The sequence below is a fragment of the Bufo bufo genome, chromosome 2, assembly GCF_905171765.1.
Source record: "Bufo bufo chromosome 2, aBufBuf1.1, whole genome shotgun sequence".
NCBI lineage: Eukaryota > Metazoa > Chordata > Amphibia > Anura > Bufonidae > Bufo > Bufo bufo.
The window spans coordinates 12,579,065-12,596,409 of record NC_053390.1 but is presented as its reverse complement, the minus strand read 5'-3'; the positions used below and the strand labels follow the sequence as shown (position 1 = coordinate 12,596,409).

General features: G+C 43.2%; 1 pseudogene; it reads right to left on the bottom strand.

Moving 5' to 3' along the window:
- Positions 1-903: 903 nt before the first annotated feature.
- Positions 904-16,880, bottom strand: LOC120990617 (annotated as a pseudogene).
- Between the last annotated feature and the right edge of the window lie 465 nt (positions 16,881-17,345).

Below are 17,345 nucleotides of genomic sequence, written 5' to 3'. Positions count from 1 at the left end.
TTTTTCAGATATGGCAAATGGCAAAACGAAAAAAAAAAAAGGCAAAATGGTTGAGAAACCGTTTTTTGGTCTCTTCACATCCCACAAAAAATGTAATAAAGTAAAATTAAATTAAATAAATTTTAAAAAAAAGAGCAAAAAAATAACCCAGAATGGTATGAATGAAAACTACAGATCATACCTCAAAAAATGAGCCCTCACACAGCTCCGTAAGCTAAAGTTATAGAGGTCACAATATGGTGATGGTGATGAAAAGAAGAAAAAAACTTTTTTTCAAATTTCTTTTTTCAGTATTAAAATGCAAAAAAACCGATACATATGTGGTATGGCCGTAATTGTACTGACCTGGAGAATGAAATTTACAGGTCAGCTTTACCGTATAGGAAACACCGTAAAAACAAAACATAAAACTGTTGCGTAACTGTGTAATTTTTACAATTTCACCCCACATGGAATTTTTTTACATCTCCCCCTACACTGTTTGCAATATTAAATGGTGGAGTTAGAAAATGCAACTTGTCCCACAAAAACAAGCGCTCATACGGCTATGTTAACATAAAAATAAAAAAGTCCTGGAAAGACAGGGAGTAAAAAATGAAAATGCGAAAAACCCTCCCGGGCTGAAAAGGGTTAACTGTAAGGATTAAAATATAAGTCATGAACAGATATATATGTCTTCCTAAACAGGATTTATCAGATGTTTTATAGAAGCCGTTATGTGACATCAATTAAGCTTTTATATCCAAATATTCAACCTGAAATGAAAACAATGTCTATGACCCAGTGATATATTGTTTTGTTATATTGTGGCCATATGGCTTCTCTCTTGTGTGACTTCACTAATGACCCCATATTATGGCTTTAGAAACAAAAACATTTTTCTCATTCTGAATGATGCTTCTCTCATTTGTGATTCTTCTTATGTTTTAGAAGATTTGATTGAACTGAAAAAAGTTTCCCACATTCTAAACACGAATATGGCTTCTCTCCTGTGTGACATCTCTCATGTTTAACAAGATCTGATTTATCTGTAAAACATTTCCCACATTCTGAACATGAATATGGTTTCTCTCCTGTGTGTCTTCTCTCATGTATAACAAGATGTGGTTTCTCTGTAAAACATTTCCCACATTCTGAACATGAATATGGCTTCTCTCCTGTGTGATATCTCTCATGTTTAACAAGATTTGATTTCTGTGTAAAACATTTCCCACATTCTGAACATGAATACGGCTTTTCCCCAGTGTGTATTCTCTCATGTTTAACAAGAAGTGATTTGTGTCTAAAATATTTCCCACATTCTGAACATGTATATGGTTTCTCTCCTGTGTGACTTCTCTCATGTATAACAAGATGTGATTTCCGTGTGAAACATTTCCTACATTCTGAACATGAATACGGCTTTTCCCCAGTGTGAATTCTCTCATGTTTAACAAGAAGTGATTTGTGTCTAAAACATTTCCCACATTCTGAACATGTATATGGTTTCTCTCCTGTGTGACTTCTCTCATGTATAACAAGATGTGATTTCCGTGTGAAACATTTCCTACATTCTGAACATGAATATGGTTTCTCTCCTTTCTGACGTCTTCGGTTTGTAGAAAGTCCTGACTGATTTGTGGATTCTTTACCAAAATGAAACCTTTTAATCCTTTTCTGACTTGTACTTGCGGTAACAATCTGTGATTGGTCCAGAGAAGGTTCCTCATAATTAGGAGGATTATATGACAGATCTGTACTGTGAAGTCCTGGATGTACATTAAGGGTAATGAGGTTTTCTCCTGAAGAGCGCTGCATGATATCTTCATCTAGTGGTAACATGACATTTTCACATTTCTTACTGGGATTTTCTGTTAAGATAAAAATTTAAATTTGTTTTAAAGTTGTTGTTTTTTTTTTTTGCAAACTACAGAGTAGACAAACTTATTAAATTCCAATTAGGCTGGAAGTTGATCCAGCAGGAAGGAGAAGTGCTCAGTCATTTGGAATCCATTTTTGACTTTGGCCAAAAAAACTGCACTTGTGATCCCAGCCTTACAGAGCTTCTATAATGTCCTGACAAAGTCCAGGATTCTGGTTTACACCAGGTCATGACTTTTATTACATACAGTAAATAATGACTTAACAAAACTAAAAAATGTGAAAATCCTGACCATGTCTGGAAACGAGCCCTGCTCTCTGCCAACACATTTTGCCTTTCAACAGCAACTAGACATCATTTGAATAAAACAAGGAGCATCATGGTTGGAGCTGGTGAAGTGGGGCATCATGATTTGTAGCTGGTGGGGGACATCATGGTTTGGAGCTGGTGAAGGGGGGCATCATGATTTGCAGCTGGTGGGGGACATCATGGTTGGAGCTGGTGAAGGGGGGCATCATGATTTGTAGCTGGTGGGGGGGACATCATGGTTTGGAGCTGGTGAAGGGGGGCATCATTATTTGGGGCTGGTGGAGGGAACATCGTGGTTTGTAGCTGGTGAAGGGGGGTATCATTATTTGGAGCTGGTGGATGGGACATCATGGTTTGGAGCTGGTGAAGGGGGGTATCATTATTTGGAGCTGGTGGATGGGACATCATGGTTTGGAGCTGGTGAAGGGGGCCATCATGATTTGGGGCTGGTGGAGGGAACATCATGGATTGGAGCTGGTGGAGGGGGGCATCATGATTTGTAGTTGGTGTGGGGACATCATGATTTGGAGCTGCTTTGCTGCCTCATAGTCTGGACACCCTGCAACCATTGGGTAAACAACTGGGCAGATTTTCTAATCCTGTTTAAAACGTACAGAGTAAATCTAGAGATGCTCCACATTTATCACAGGAGCTTGGGCTGGAGGACAGATCTGCTGCACAGCTACACAAGTCTGTCTACCTCTATACCACTTAGTGGTTGGCTTTTCTGTCACAATGGAGCATTGTAAGCCCCGCCCCTGCAGAACCTGCCTGTTGTTTCTATATGTGGAACCTTAAAATCCCCCCTTTTTGGACAGATTATAAGAGCAGCACAGATCAGTGACTGGTTATCTACCAGCAAGTTCACACAGAGCAGATCAGCTGCAGACATTTCTGTGACTGTCCCACTACCCTGAATGTGGCTTGTAATGATCCATGCACCTGCTGCAGAAACAACCCAATACATGGAAATGTCTACAATAAATGTGCCCTGTGTGAACACGCTCTAATGCAGCTAGAACATTCTGGGACATGCAATTACTGCTAGAAGTCACACGTTCAGTCTGAAGGGGATGAGCAGATAATCGCTGAAGTGATGGACAACAGGATCACATTCAGCAATTTAAAGCCGATGCCAGACAAGAATTTTAATACTAATTTTTCACATTTTATTGAGACACCAACGACTTACATAACACACGCCTGTTCTACATCGATCACATTTTTTCACATTTTATTGAGACACCAACGACTTAGGCTACTTTCAAACTGGCGTTTTGGCTTCCCATTTGTGTGATCCGTCATGGGCTCTACCAAGCAGCCCAAAACGGATAAGTTTTGACCTGATGCATTCTGAATGGAAAAGGATCTGCTATAAGAGGCTGGTGCTCCTCCATTACATGTCACTGCACACACGTGTATACACTGCACATGACGGCTCTTACCTTGTGATATAAGAGGCTGGTGATCCTCCATTACATGTCACTGCACACACGTGTATACACTGCACATGACGGCTCTTACCTTGTGATATAAGAGGCTGGTGCTCCTCCTATACATGTCACTGCACACACGTGTATACACTGCACATGACGGCTCTTACCCTGTGATATAAGAGGCTGGTGCTCCTCCATTACATGTCACTGCACACACGTGTATACACTGCACATGACGGCTCTTACCCTGTGATATAAGAGGCTGGTGCTCCTCCATTACATGTCACTGCACACACGTGTATACACTGCACATGACGGCTCTTACCTTGTGATATAAGAGGCTGGTGCTCCTCCATTACATGTCACTGCACACACGTGTATACACTGCACATGACGGCTCTTACCCTGTGATATAAGAGGCTGGTGCTCCTCCATTACATGTCACTGCACACACGTGTACACACTGCACATGACGGCTCTTACCCTGTGATATAAGAGGCTGGTCCTCCTCCATTACATGTCACTGCACACACGTGTATACACTGCACATGACGGGTCTTACCTTGTGATATAAGAGGCTGGTGCTCCTCCATCATGGCCTCCTTGTACAGATCCTTGTGTCCTTCTATATACTCCCACTCCTCCATGGAGAAATAGACAGTGACGTCCTGACACCTTATAGGAACCTGACAACACAATGACACCGTCATCACCCAGACCCCTCCAGTGCTGTTACTGGAGAATTTCCCAGCATTCCCAGCAGTGTCACCTCTCCAGTCAGCAGCTCCATCATCTTGTGGGTGAGTTCTAGGATCTTCTGCTCATGTATCAGGGGGTGAGGGGGAGGCTCTGTGATGGGGGGAGGGGTCCTGCTCCGCCCTCCTGACTCCTGGAGATGGATGATGGGAGTCACACAGTCCCCCGATGTCTTCTTCACTATTGTGTACTCCTGTGGATGGAGAGAGACACTTAGGGAATAAACCCTTCAGGGGCCATGTGCTCTCCTCCGGCCCTCTCCTCCTGGTACAACGTGCCTACTTACCTCCTCATGGCTCCTACAACATGACTATTGGTCACTGGTCACATGACACATCACTCACCATATTGGGGGCTGATCTTCAGGTTCTCCGTCACTTGGAAGGTCTGGAGGCCGTTCTCCAGGACCCTGGACTCTTCCTATCACTTCCTATGATGGATTCTCCTTCCCGATGTCTGACTTGTTACAGAATACAATACAGAGGAGAGAAATCTAGAAAAGTTTACCTCTCCGCTCAGCAGGGAGATGATCTCCAAGGTGAGGTCTAATATTCTTCTGCTGATCTCCTTCCTGTCCATCCTTGGTGGTCTTCAGGAGAAGAGGAGAGAACTGGAGGAGCTGGAGGCTTCTAGTACTGCAGGCGCCTTTATGAGAAGAGGAGAGGAAATCATCCAGGGGACAAGACCAGATGTCACCTCCAGAACCGCACTTCCTGAGCCTGGAGGGGCCCCGCTTCTCAGAGCCCCCACCACATGGATTCCAGGGGCCCCAACATGGAGATCTCTGGTGGCTCCACAGGAGATAAATGTCTGGTAGATGCAGGTCCCACCTCTGGGCTGTGCTCAGCTGTGTCCAGAACTCCTAGAGAAGAGACTGGAGAGAGCTGAGCTCAGGCCAGGCCCCGCTCCATTCATTCTCCTCCTGGAGGCAGGGGCCCCTCACCAGGACAGTCAGGGGCCAGCGAATGATGACAACCCCCACTATCCCCACTACTCCTCCCCCATCATACTAAGCTGAGGAGCGGAGAAGGATTCCTTGTGTGTAATGGAGGAGAATCTCCAGAGGTGACATGTCTGAGCTCTCCACCACACTGTCTCCTCACAGCTCATCTTACCTGCAGGCTGGAGGAATGGCTGATACCAGAGAGAACAAGAGCCCTGACTACCGACCAGGACCTGCCCAGTATCTGCTGCACTGCCAGAGCTGAAGGACCTGGGGTGACGTCACCGTCATGTGATCAGTGCAGGGGGCGGGGCTCAGCAGTGGAGAGGAGAAGAGGTGGGGAAGGACCTGGAATGACGTCACCGTCATGTGATCATGCAGGCGGCGGGGCTCAGCAGTGGAAAGGAAAAGAGGTGGTGAAGTACCTGTGATGATGTCACCATCATGTGATCAGTGAAGGGGGAGGGGTCAGCTGTACAATGTAGATAATAAGGAGGAGGATCTGTAATTGTGGACATGTGAGGGATTCCCCCCCCAGTAACAGTGACATTTCCCAGACATCTGCAGTATCTGCACACTGTGCTCTATGGTGCGGAGGACGGGGCTCATTACCCTGCCCCAAATTATCATATTTCTGAATATGAGTAAAGGGATTCTGTCCCCACCTATAAGCCCTGTGAGCTAAACATCTGCTCACGTCCAGGGTGGCAGCATTCTGATTTCTAAGGTGGCCTTATAGAAGCTATTTGTGGCTTTATTCTGCGGGAAAACTGGTTTTTCTAACCTGTCAATCACTGAATTAAGGTGCCCAAGCAGGGGAGGTCTGTGGATGCACGGTGCCCGGCCGCACGCATCGCCGTTCGTGCCCAGCGCCGTCTTCTACTCCTCAGTGCCGCCTCTCCCTCCCTCCCGCTCCTCCTGCTTTGAGATCCCGCACAGGCTCTGCCTGATGCGCTGTTGCGGACTGCTGGCATCGGCTTCTTCTTGCACTGTGCGCACGCGCCGAGAAGGGGACACTGCTACAGGTCGCCAGAAAGGTTTACTGCGAGTAAACTAGAGATGGGAAGGTCGGATCTTTCACATGAATCGGTTCATTCGCTGAGCGGACAAGAAGCAAGTGAACCGAAGCTTAGTTTGCGCAATGCGCATGCGCGGATGCTTCCATTCACTCGCTGAGTCGGCTCTTGGTCTGAGTCAGGAAGTTTATTCTGTAAATCCCTGTGTGTAATTATCTACCCCACTGTAGGGAAAAAACAAGCATCCGGGGGGGGGGGGGGGGGGTGAATTTAACACTGGGGTAAATAATATAATTAAAATGGAGGGTTAAATGTGTAAATGTATTAAAAGAAATCCATCTCTCTCAATAGTTCTAGAGCTACTGAATGAGACAGAAGAAGGGATGCCTTTAACATATAGATCTCCTTGAGAAGCCAATTTGACCCTAAAGGGTTAATTCAACCTGTAATGTAAACTCTGTCCTGTCACTTCTCTTATCTCTCTGCTCTGCTATCAGTGAACCTTTCCGGGATATATTGTCTCACATGCGGGCGTCAGGGAGCCGCTATCTAATAGTGGGAGACTCCCTGAACCTCCGGGAGACTTGAGATCCCTGGGGTCCGACACCCGGGACCCCCGCCGATCAGCTGTTTGAGAAGGCACCGGCCCTTGAGCAGCTCCGCGGCCTTCTCACTGTTTACCGCCGGCCCAGTGACGTCACGACTAGTATCAACTAGCCTGAGCCCGGCTAAGCTCTGTTCACTTGAATGGAGCTTAGCCCCGCCCACGCTAGTTGATACTAGTCGTAACTCGTGACATCACTGGGCCGGCGGTAAACAGTGAGAAGGCTGCGGCGCTACTGGAGCGCCAGTGCCTTCTCAAGCAGCTGATCGGCGGGGGGTCCCGGGTGTCTGACCCCCACCGATCAGAAGCTGATGATCATCAGTTAAATTAAAGTGCAAAACCCCTTTAACTTTTAAATCAGGAAGATTCAGGGGCAGCCGCCAGCAGCCAGATCTCCTCTCAGACTCAGTCAGAGTCAGATCTAATCTCTCTAGTTAGAATAGAAAGAGACTTAGTCAGTCACTAGTCACTGCTTGTAAGTTGTACCTTATTATTATTAAGTTAACCTGCTGCACCGTCACCACTAGGTCCGGCTCAGTCAGTCTCAGTCCAGTCTGTTCGGTATCGGTAGGTTAGGGCCACGCCACGCCACGTACTGACTGTCTCACAGTCTCTAGTCTGGGCCTGGCCGGCTTAAAGGGCTTCTGTCACCCCACTAAAGTTTTTTGTTTTTTTTTAGCAACTTAAATTCCTTATAATGCGATATATCGATATATAATGCTCTTACTCATTTTGGTTCAGCAGTTTCTTAAAAAAACGGACTTTTATAATATGTAAATGAGCCAAATACAAAATAGGGCGGTTACTTGCTGGTAGCAGCCGCATCCTCCTTTCATAAAGACGCCCCCTCCTCATGTTGATTGACAGGGCCAGCGAACGCGCTCGTCCTCTGGCTGGCCCTGTCTGCGTTCAAAATCTGGCGCCTGCGCCGTACATGTCTTCAGTCGGCGCAAGCGCACTGAGAGGAGGACGCTCCATCCTTAATGCGCTGATGACGTCACATCTACACCCGGCGCAGGCGCACTGAGGATGGAGCGGCCGAGCTACCAGCAAGTAACCGCCCTACTTGCTGGTAGAGCGCTAATTTACATATTATAAAAGTCCGTTTTTTTAAGAAACTGCCCAACCAAAATGAGTAAGAGCATTATATATCGATATATCGCATTATAAGGAATTTAAGTTGCCAAAGAAAATAATAATGACTTTAGTGGGGTGACAGAAGCCCTTTAACCCCCTCAGCCCCCCTAGCTTAAACACCCTTAATGACCAGGCCACTTTTTACACTTCTGCACTTCACTACTTTCACCGTTTATTGCTCGGTCATGCAACTTACCACCCAAATGAATTTTACCTCCTTTTCTTCTCACTAATAGAGCTTTCATTTGGTGGTATTTCATTGCTGCTGACATTTTTACTTTTTTGTTATTAATCAAAATTTAACGATTTTTTTGCAAAAAAATGACTTTCACTTTCAGTTGTAAAATTTTGCAAAAAAAACGACATCCATATATAAATTTTTCTCTAAATTTATTGTTCTACATGTCTTTGATAAAAAAAAAATGTTTGGGTAAAAGTTATAGCGTTTACAAACTATGGTATAAAAATGTGAATTTCCACTTTTTGAAGCAGCTCTGACTTTCTGAGCACCTGTCATGTTTCCTGAGGTTCTACAATGGCCAGACAGTAGAAACATCCCACAAATGACCCCATTTCGGAAAGTAGACACCCTAAGGTATTCGCTGATGGGCATAGTGAGTTCATAGAACTTTTTATTTTTTGTCACATTTTGGAATCAAAATCTGTAAAAAATGGCCGGTGAAATCCGAAAGGTGCTCTTTGGAATGTGGGCCCCTTTGCCCACCTAGGCTGCAAAAAAGTGTCACACATCTGGTATCTCCGTACTCAGGAGAAGTTGGGCAATGTGTTTTGGGGTGTCATTTTACATATACCCATGCTGGGTGAGCTAAATATCTTGGTCAAATGCCAACTTTGTATAAAAAAATGGGAAAAGTTGTCTTTTGCCAAGATATTTCTCTCACCCAGCATGGGTATGTGTAAAAAGACACCCCAAAACACTTGCCCAACTTCTCCTGAGTACGGGGATACCAGATGTGTGACACTTTTTTGTAGCCTAGTTGGTCAAAGGGGCCCACATTCCAAAGAGCACCTTTCGGATTTCACAGGTCATTTACCTACTTACCACACATTAGGGCCCCTAGAATGCCAGGGCAGTATAACTACCCCACAAGTGACCCCATTTTGGAAAGAAGACACCCCAAGGTATTCCGTGAGGGGCATGGCGAGTTCCTAGAATTTTTTATTTTTTGTCACAAGTTAGCGGAAAATGATGATTTTTTTTTTTTTCTTACAAAGTCTCATATTCCACTAACTTGTGACAAAAAATAAAAACTTCCATGAACTCACTATGCCCATCACGAAATACCTGGGGGTGTCTTCTTTCCAAAATGGGGTCACTTGTGGGGTAGTTATACTGCCCTGGCATTTTAGGGGCCGAATGCGTGAGAAGTGGTTTGAAATCAAAATCTGTAAAAAATGGCCGGTGAAATCTGAAAAGTGCTCTTTGGAATGTGGGCCCCTTTGCCCACCTAGGCTGCAAAAAAGTGTCACACATCTGGTATCTCCGTACTCAGGAGAAGTTGGGCAATGTGTTTTGGGGTGTCTTTTTACACATACCCATGCTGGGTGAGAGAAATATCTTGGCAAAAGACAACTTTTCCCATTTTTTTATACAAAGTTGGCATTTGACCAAGATATTTAGCTCACCCAGCATGGGTATATGTTAAATGACACCCCAAAACACATTGCCCAACTTCTCCTGAGTACGGAGATACCAGATGTGTGACACTTTTTTGCAGCCTAGGTGGGCAAAGGGGCCCACATTCCAAAGAGCACCTTTCGGATTTCACCGGCCATTTTTTACAGATTTTGATTTCAAACTACTTACCACACATTTGGGCCCCTAGAATGCCAGGGCAGTATAACTACCCCACAAGTGACCCCATTTTGGAAAGAAGACACCCCCAGGTATTCGCTGATGGGCATAGTGAGTTCATGGAAGTTTTTATTTTTTGTCACAAGTTAGTGGAATATGAGACTTTGTAAGAAAAAAAAAATATCATTTTCCGCTAACTTGTGACAAAAAATATAAAATTCTATGAACTCGCCATGCCCCTCACGGAATACCTTGGGGTGTCTTCTTTCCAAAATGGAGTCACTTGTGGGGTAGTTATACTGCCCTGGCATTTTCCAGGGGCCCTAATGTGTGGTAAGTAGGTAAATGACCTGTGACATCCTAAAGGTTCTCTTTGGAATGTGGGCCCCTTTGCCCACCTAGGCTGCAAAAAAGTGTCACACATGTGGTATCGCCGTATTCAGGAGAAGTTGGGCCATGTGTTTTGGGGTGTCTTTTTACATATACTCATGCTGGGTGAAAGAAATATCTCGGCAAAAGACAACTTTTCCCATTTTTTTATACAAAGTTGGCATTTGACCAAGATATTTATCTCACCCAGCATGGATATATGTAAAATGACACCCCAAAACACATTTCCCAACTTCTCCTGAGTATGGCGATACCAGATGTGTGACACTTTTTTGCATCCTAGATGCGCAAAGGGGCCCACATTCCTTTTATGAGGGCATTTTTAAACATTTGGATCCCAGACTTCTTCTCACGCTTTAGGGCCCCTAGAATGCCAGGGCAGTATAAATACCCCACATGTGACCCCATTTTGGAAAGAAGACACCCCAAGGTATTCAATGAGGGGCATGGCGAGTTCATAGAAATTTCTTTTTTTTGGCACAAGTTATCGGAAATTGATTTTATTTTTTTTTTTCTCACAAAGTCTCCCTTTCCGCTAACTTGAGACAAAAATTTCAATCTTTCATGGACTCAATATGCCCCTCACGGAATACCTGGGGGTGTCTTCTTTCCGAAATGGGGTCACATGTGGGGTATTTATACTGCCCTGGCATTCTAGGGGCCCTAAAGCGTGAGAAGAAGTCTGGAATATAAATGTCTAAAAAAATTTACGCATTTGGATTCCGTGAGGGGTATGGTGACTTCATGTGAGATTTTATTTTTTGACACAAGTTAGTGGAATATGAGACTTTGTAAGAAAAAAAATAATAATTTCCGCTAACTTGGGCCAAAAAAATGTCTGAATGGAGCCTTACAGGGGGGGTGATCAATGACAGGGGGGTGATCAATGACAGGGGGGTCTATATGGGGTGATCACCCCCCTGTCATTGATCACCCCCCTATAAGGCTCCATTCAGATGTCCGTATGTGTTTTGCGGATCCGATCCATGTATCAGTGGATCCGTAAAAATCATACGGACATCTGAATGCAGCCTGACAGGGGGGGTGATCAATGACAGGGGGGGTAATCAATGACAGGGGGGTGATCAGGGAGTCTATATGGGGTGATCACCACAGTCATTGATCACGCCCCTGTAAGGCTCCATTCAGACGTCCGTATGCGTTTTGCGGATCCGATCCATCTATCAGTGGATCCATAAAAATCATGCGGACGTCTGAATGGAGCTTTACAGGGGGGTAATCAATGACAGGGGGGTAATCAATGACAGGGGGGTGATCAGGGAGTCTATATGGGGTGATCACCACAGTCATTGATCACGCCCCTGTAAGGCTCCATTCAGACATCCGTATGCGTTTTGCGGATCCGATCCATCTATCAGTGGATCCGTAAAAATCATGCGGACGTCTGAATGGAACTTTACAGGGGGGTGATCAATGACGGGGGTAATCAATGACAGGGGGGTGATCAGGGAGTCTATATGGGGTGATCACCACAGTCATTGATCACGCCCCTGTAAGGCTCCATTCAGACGTCCGTATGCGTTTTGCGGATCCGATCCATCTATCAGTGGATCAGTAAAAATCATGCGGATGTCTGAATAGAGCTTTACAGGGGGGTGATCAATGACAGGGGGGTAATCAATGACAGGGGGGTGATCAGGGAGTCTATATGGGGTGATCAGGGGTTAATAAGTGACAGGGGGGGTGTAGTGTAGTGTGGTGCTTGGTGCTACATATTGCTGAGCTATCTGTGTCCTCTGGTGGTCGATCCAAACAAAAGGGACCACCAGAGGACCAGGTAGCAGGTATATCCGTAAAAATCATACGGACATCTGAATGCAGCCTGACGGCTTGTCAGTAAAAGCAAAAAAAGGAAGAGACCACTGTGGTACTCAGCAGAAGTGGCCAAAATCATTAAAAACAAAAAGATAGCATTTAGGAATTATAAAAAAAAAAAAACGAGGATGACAGACAAATTTATAAGATTAGGCAGAGAGAGGCCAAACAAGTTATAAGAGCTTCTAAAGCACAGGCAGAAGAGAAATTAGCTCAGTCAGGGGAAAAAAGGCGATAAGGCATTCTTCAGATACATAAATGAAAAAAGGAAACTAAAACAAGGAATTACCAAATTAAAAACTAAAGAAGGAAGGTATATGGAAGAAGATAAAGAACTAGCTGACTGCCTCAATGAATACTTCTGTTCAGTTTTCACAAAGGAAAACTCTTGTTGGAATGGAAAAGAACTGTACAAGAAAGATGGTTTGCATCTTTCTCTCAAGGGAACGAATGTCCTCGGTGAACAGTTCCAAGTATTTGCTAAGAAGCATTTAAACTAGGAAAGGGGGGCAAAAGAGTGATAATCCAGCAGTCCGACTGCCCCCCGGAACAATGCCAGAAGAGGCCAGTAGCACAAAGGTTAAGAAATGACAAGCTCAGAGTCTTGTCTACAAATGCTCGCAGTCTAGGGAATAAGATCAATGAGCTTGAGGCTATAATGGCATCTGAGAATATAGATGTAGTGGCTGTTACTGAGACGTGGTTCAAGGGGAGTAATGACTGGGATATATCAATACCAGGTTTCTCTCTTTACAGGAAAGACAGAGAAGGCAAGAAGGGGGAGGGGTGGCCCTGTATGTGAAAGATAGCATAAAATCTAATTTGATACAAGTTAGCGAGAAGAATTTAGAGTCAGTTTGGGTTACCTTGCAGCTTGATAATCATAAGGTAACTCGTGTAGGTGTTATATATAGACCACCTACCCAAGTCAAAGAATTAGATGATCTACTAGTTGAGGAAATAGCTAAAATGACATTGAAGGGGGAAGTTATCATTATGGGAGACTTCAATCTTCCAGATGTAAACTGGAAAACCAAAATAGCTAGTTCTGCCAAGAGTACAGATATTCTAAATTCCCTACTGGGATTATCTCTACAGCAAGTAGTTGAGGAGCCAACCCGGAAGGAGGCCATTTTAGATTTAGTATTCACAAATGGGAATTTGGTATCTGATATTACTGTAGGGGAAAGCTTGGGATCTAGTGATCACCAGTCAGTGTGGTTTACTATAAGTACAGTGACTGAGTCACACCACACAAAAACAAAAGTTTTAGATTTTAGAAAAACTGACTTTTCTAAAATTAGATTAGTGGTATACGAGTCCCTATCAGACTGGAACAGTTTAATTGGAGTCCAGGAGAAATGGGACTACTTAAAAGTGGCACTATTGAAGGCAACAGAAGATTGCATTAGGCTTGTCAGTAAAAGCAAAAAAAGGAAGAGACCACTGTGGTACTCAGCAGAAGTGGCCAAAATCATTAAAAACAAAAAGATAGCATTTAGGAATTATAAAAAAAAAAACAAACGAGGACGACAGACAAATTTATAAGATTAGGCAGAGAGAGGCCAAACAAGTTATAAGAGCTTCTAAAGCACAGGCAGAAGAGAAATTAGCTCAGTCAGGGAAAAAAGGCGATAAGGCATTCTTCAGATACATAAATGAAAAAAGGAAACTAAAACAAGGAATTACCAAATTAAAAACTAAAGAAGGAAGGTATATGGAAGAAGATAAAGAACTAGCTGACTGCCTCAATGAATACTTCTGTTCAGTTTTTACAAAGGAAAATTAAGGAAAAGGACCTCAGTTAGGAAAGAAGACTAATGAATCTTTTGATGCATGTGTCTTTACAGAGGAAGAGGTTCTAAGTCAACTGTCTAAAATTAATACAAATAAGTCACAGGGACCTGATGGGATACACCCAAAGCTATTAAAAGAGCTCAGCGGTGAACTAGCAAAACCATTAACAGATTTATTTAACCAATCACTGGCAACAGGAGTCGTCCCAGAAGATTGGAAATTAGCAAATGTTGTGCCCATTCACAAGAAAGGTAGTAGGGAGGAATCGGGCAACTATAGGCCAGTAAGCCTGACATCAATAGTGGGGAAATGAATGGAAACCATACTTAAGGAGAGGATTGTGGACCATCTAAAATCCCATGGATTGAAAGATGAAAAACAGCATGGGTTTACTTCAGGGAGATCATGTCAAACTAATCTTATTGATTTTTTTGATTGGGTGACTAAAATAATAGATGGAGGAGGTGCAGTAGACATCGCTTATCTAGACTTTAGTAAGGCTTTTGATACTGTCCCACATAGAAGGCTTATCAATAAAGTGCAGTCATTGGGCTTGGACTCCCATATTGTTGAATGGATTAGGCAGTGGCTGAGGGACAGGCAACAGAGGGTTGTAGTCAATGGAGTATATTCAGACCAAGGTCTTGTTACCAGTGGGGTACCTCAGGGATCTGTTATGGGACCCCTATTGTTTAATATCTTTATCAGCGAAATTGCAGAAGGCCTCGATGATAAGGTGTGTCTTTTTGCTGATGACACAAAGATTTGTAACAGGGTTGACGTTCCTGGAGGAATACACCAAATGGAAAAGGACTTAGGAAAACTAGAGGAATGGTCAAAAATCTGGCAACTAAAATTTCATGTTGATAAGTGCAAGATAATGCACCTGGGACGTAAAAACCCAAGAGCAGAATATAAAATCAGTGATACAGTCCTAACCTCAGTATCTGAGGAAAGGGATTTAGGGGTCATTATTTCAGAAGACTTAAAGGTAGGCAGACAATGTCACAGAGCAGCAGGAAATGCTAGCAGAATGCTTGGGTGTATAGCAAGAGGAATTACCAGTAGAAAGAGGGAGGTGCTCATGCCGCTCTACAGAGCACTAGTGAGACCTCATTTGGAGTATTGTGCTCAGTACTGGAGACCATATCTCCAGAAGGATATTGATACTTTGGAGAGAGTTCAGAGAAGAGCTACTAAGCTGGTACATGGATTGCAGGATAAAACTTACCAGGAAAGATTAAAAGACCTTAACATGTATAGCTTGGAAGAAAGACGAGACAGAGGGGAGATGAGAGAAACTGCTAAATACATAAAGGGAATCAACAAGGTAAAAGAGGAGAGAAGATTTAAAAGAAGAAAAACTGCTACAAGAGGACATAGTTTTAAATTAGAGGGGCAAAGGTTTAAAAGTAATATCAGGAAGTATTACTTTACTGAGAGAGTAGTGGATGCATGGAATAGCCTTCCTGCAGAAGTGGTAGCTGCAAATACAGTGAAGGAGTTTAAGCATGCATGGGATAGGCATAAGGCCATCCTTCATATAAGATAGGGCCAGGGGCTATCCATAGTATTTAGTATATTGGGCAGACTAGATGGGCCAAATGGTTCTTATCTGCCGACACATTCTATGTTTCTATATTAGACGCTGTTATCAAAACAGCGTCTAATATACCTGTTAGGGGTTAAAAAAATCACATCTCCAGCCTGCCAGCAAACGATCGCTGCTGGCAGGCTGGAGATCCACTCGCTTACCTTCCGATCCTGTGTGCGCGCGTTCACAGGAAATCTCGCAGCTCGCGAGAGGACGCGCCGGCGCGTCCAGGCGGAATGAATCAACCACCTCCAGGACGCGTCGCTGCGTTCGGCGGTCCGGAGGTGATTAAACTATTAAATATTTTTCAGATCTGGCAAATGGCAAAATGAAAAAAAAAAAAAAGGCAAAATGGTTGATAAGCCGTTTTTTGGTCTCTTCACATCCCACAAAAAATTAAATAAAGTAAAATTAAATAAAATAAATTTAAAAAAGTAAGCAAAAAAATAACCCAGAATGGTATGAATGAAAACTACAGATCATCCCTCAAAAAATGAGCCCTCACACAGCTCCGTACACTAAAGTTATATAGGTCGCAATATGGTGATGGCGATGAAAAGAAGAAAAAAACTTTTTTTCAGTATTAAAATGCAAAAAAACGATACATATGTGGTATGGCCGTAATTGTACTGACCTGGAGAATGAAATTTACAGGTCAGCTTTACCGTATAGGAAACACCGTAAAAACAAAACATAAAACTGTTGCGTAACTGCATTATTTTTACAATTTCACTCCACATGGAATTTTTTTTACATCTCCCCCTACACTGTTTGCAATATTAAATGGTGGAGTTAGAAAATGCAACTTGTCCCACAAAAACAAGCGCTCATACGGCTATGTTAACATAAAAATAAAAAAGTCCTGGAAAGCCAGGGAGTAAAAAATGAAAATGCAAAAAACCCTCCGGGGCTGAAAGGGTTAACTGTAAGGATTAAAATATAAGTCATGAACAGAATATATGTCTTCCTAAAGAGGATTTATCAGATGTTTTATAGAAGCCGTTATGTGACATCAATTAAGCTTTTATATCCAAATATACAACCTGAAATGAAAACAATGTCTATGAGCAAGTGATATATTGTTTCCTTATATTGTGACCATATGGCTTCTCTCTTGTGTGACTTCACTAATGACCCTAATTATGGCTTCTCTCTTGTGTGACTTTACTAATGACCCCTAATAATTTTTCTCATTCAGAATGCAGCTTCTCTCATGTGTGATTCCTCTTATGTTTTAGAAGACTTGATTTATCTGAAAATAGATTCCCACATTCTGAACATGAATATGGCTTCTCTCCTGTGTGACATCTCTCATGTATAACAAGATATGATTTCTGTGTAAAACATTTCCCACATTCTGAACATGAATATGGTTTCACTCCTGTGTGTCTTCTCTCATGTTTAACAAGATTTGATTTCTCTGTAAAACATTTCCCACATTCTGAACATGAATACGGCTTTTCCCCAGTGTGAATTCTCTCATGTGTAACAAGATTTGATTTCTGTGTAAAACATTTTCCACATTCTGAACATGTATATGATTTCTCTCCTGTGTGACTTCTATCATGTATAACAAGAATTGATTTCCGTGTGAAACATTTCCCACATTCTGAACATGAATACATTTTCTCTCCTTTGTGACGTCTTCGGTGTGTAGAAAGTCCTGAGCTGTTTGTGGATTCTTTATCACAATGAAACCTTTTAATCCTTTTCTGACTTGTACGTGCGGTAACAATCTGTGATTGGTCAGGAGAAGGTTCCTCATAATTAGGAGGATTATATGACAGATCTGTACTGTGAAGTCCTGGATGTACATTGAGGGCAATGAGGTTTTCTCCTGAAGAGCGCTG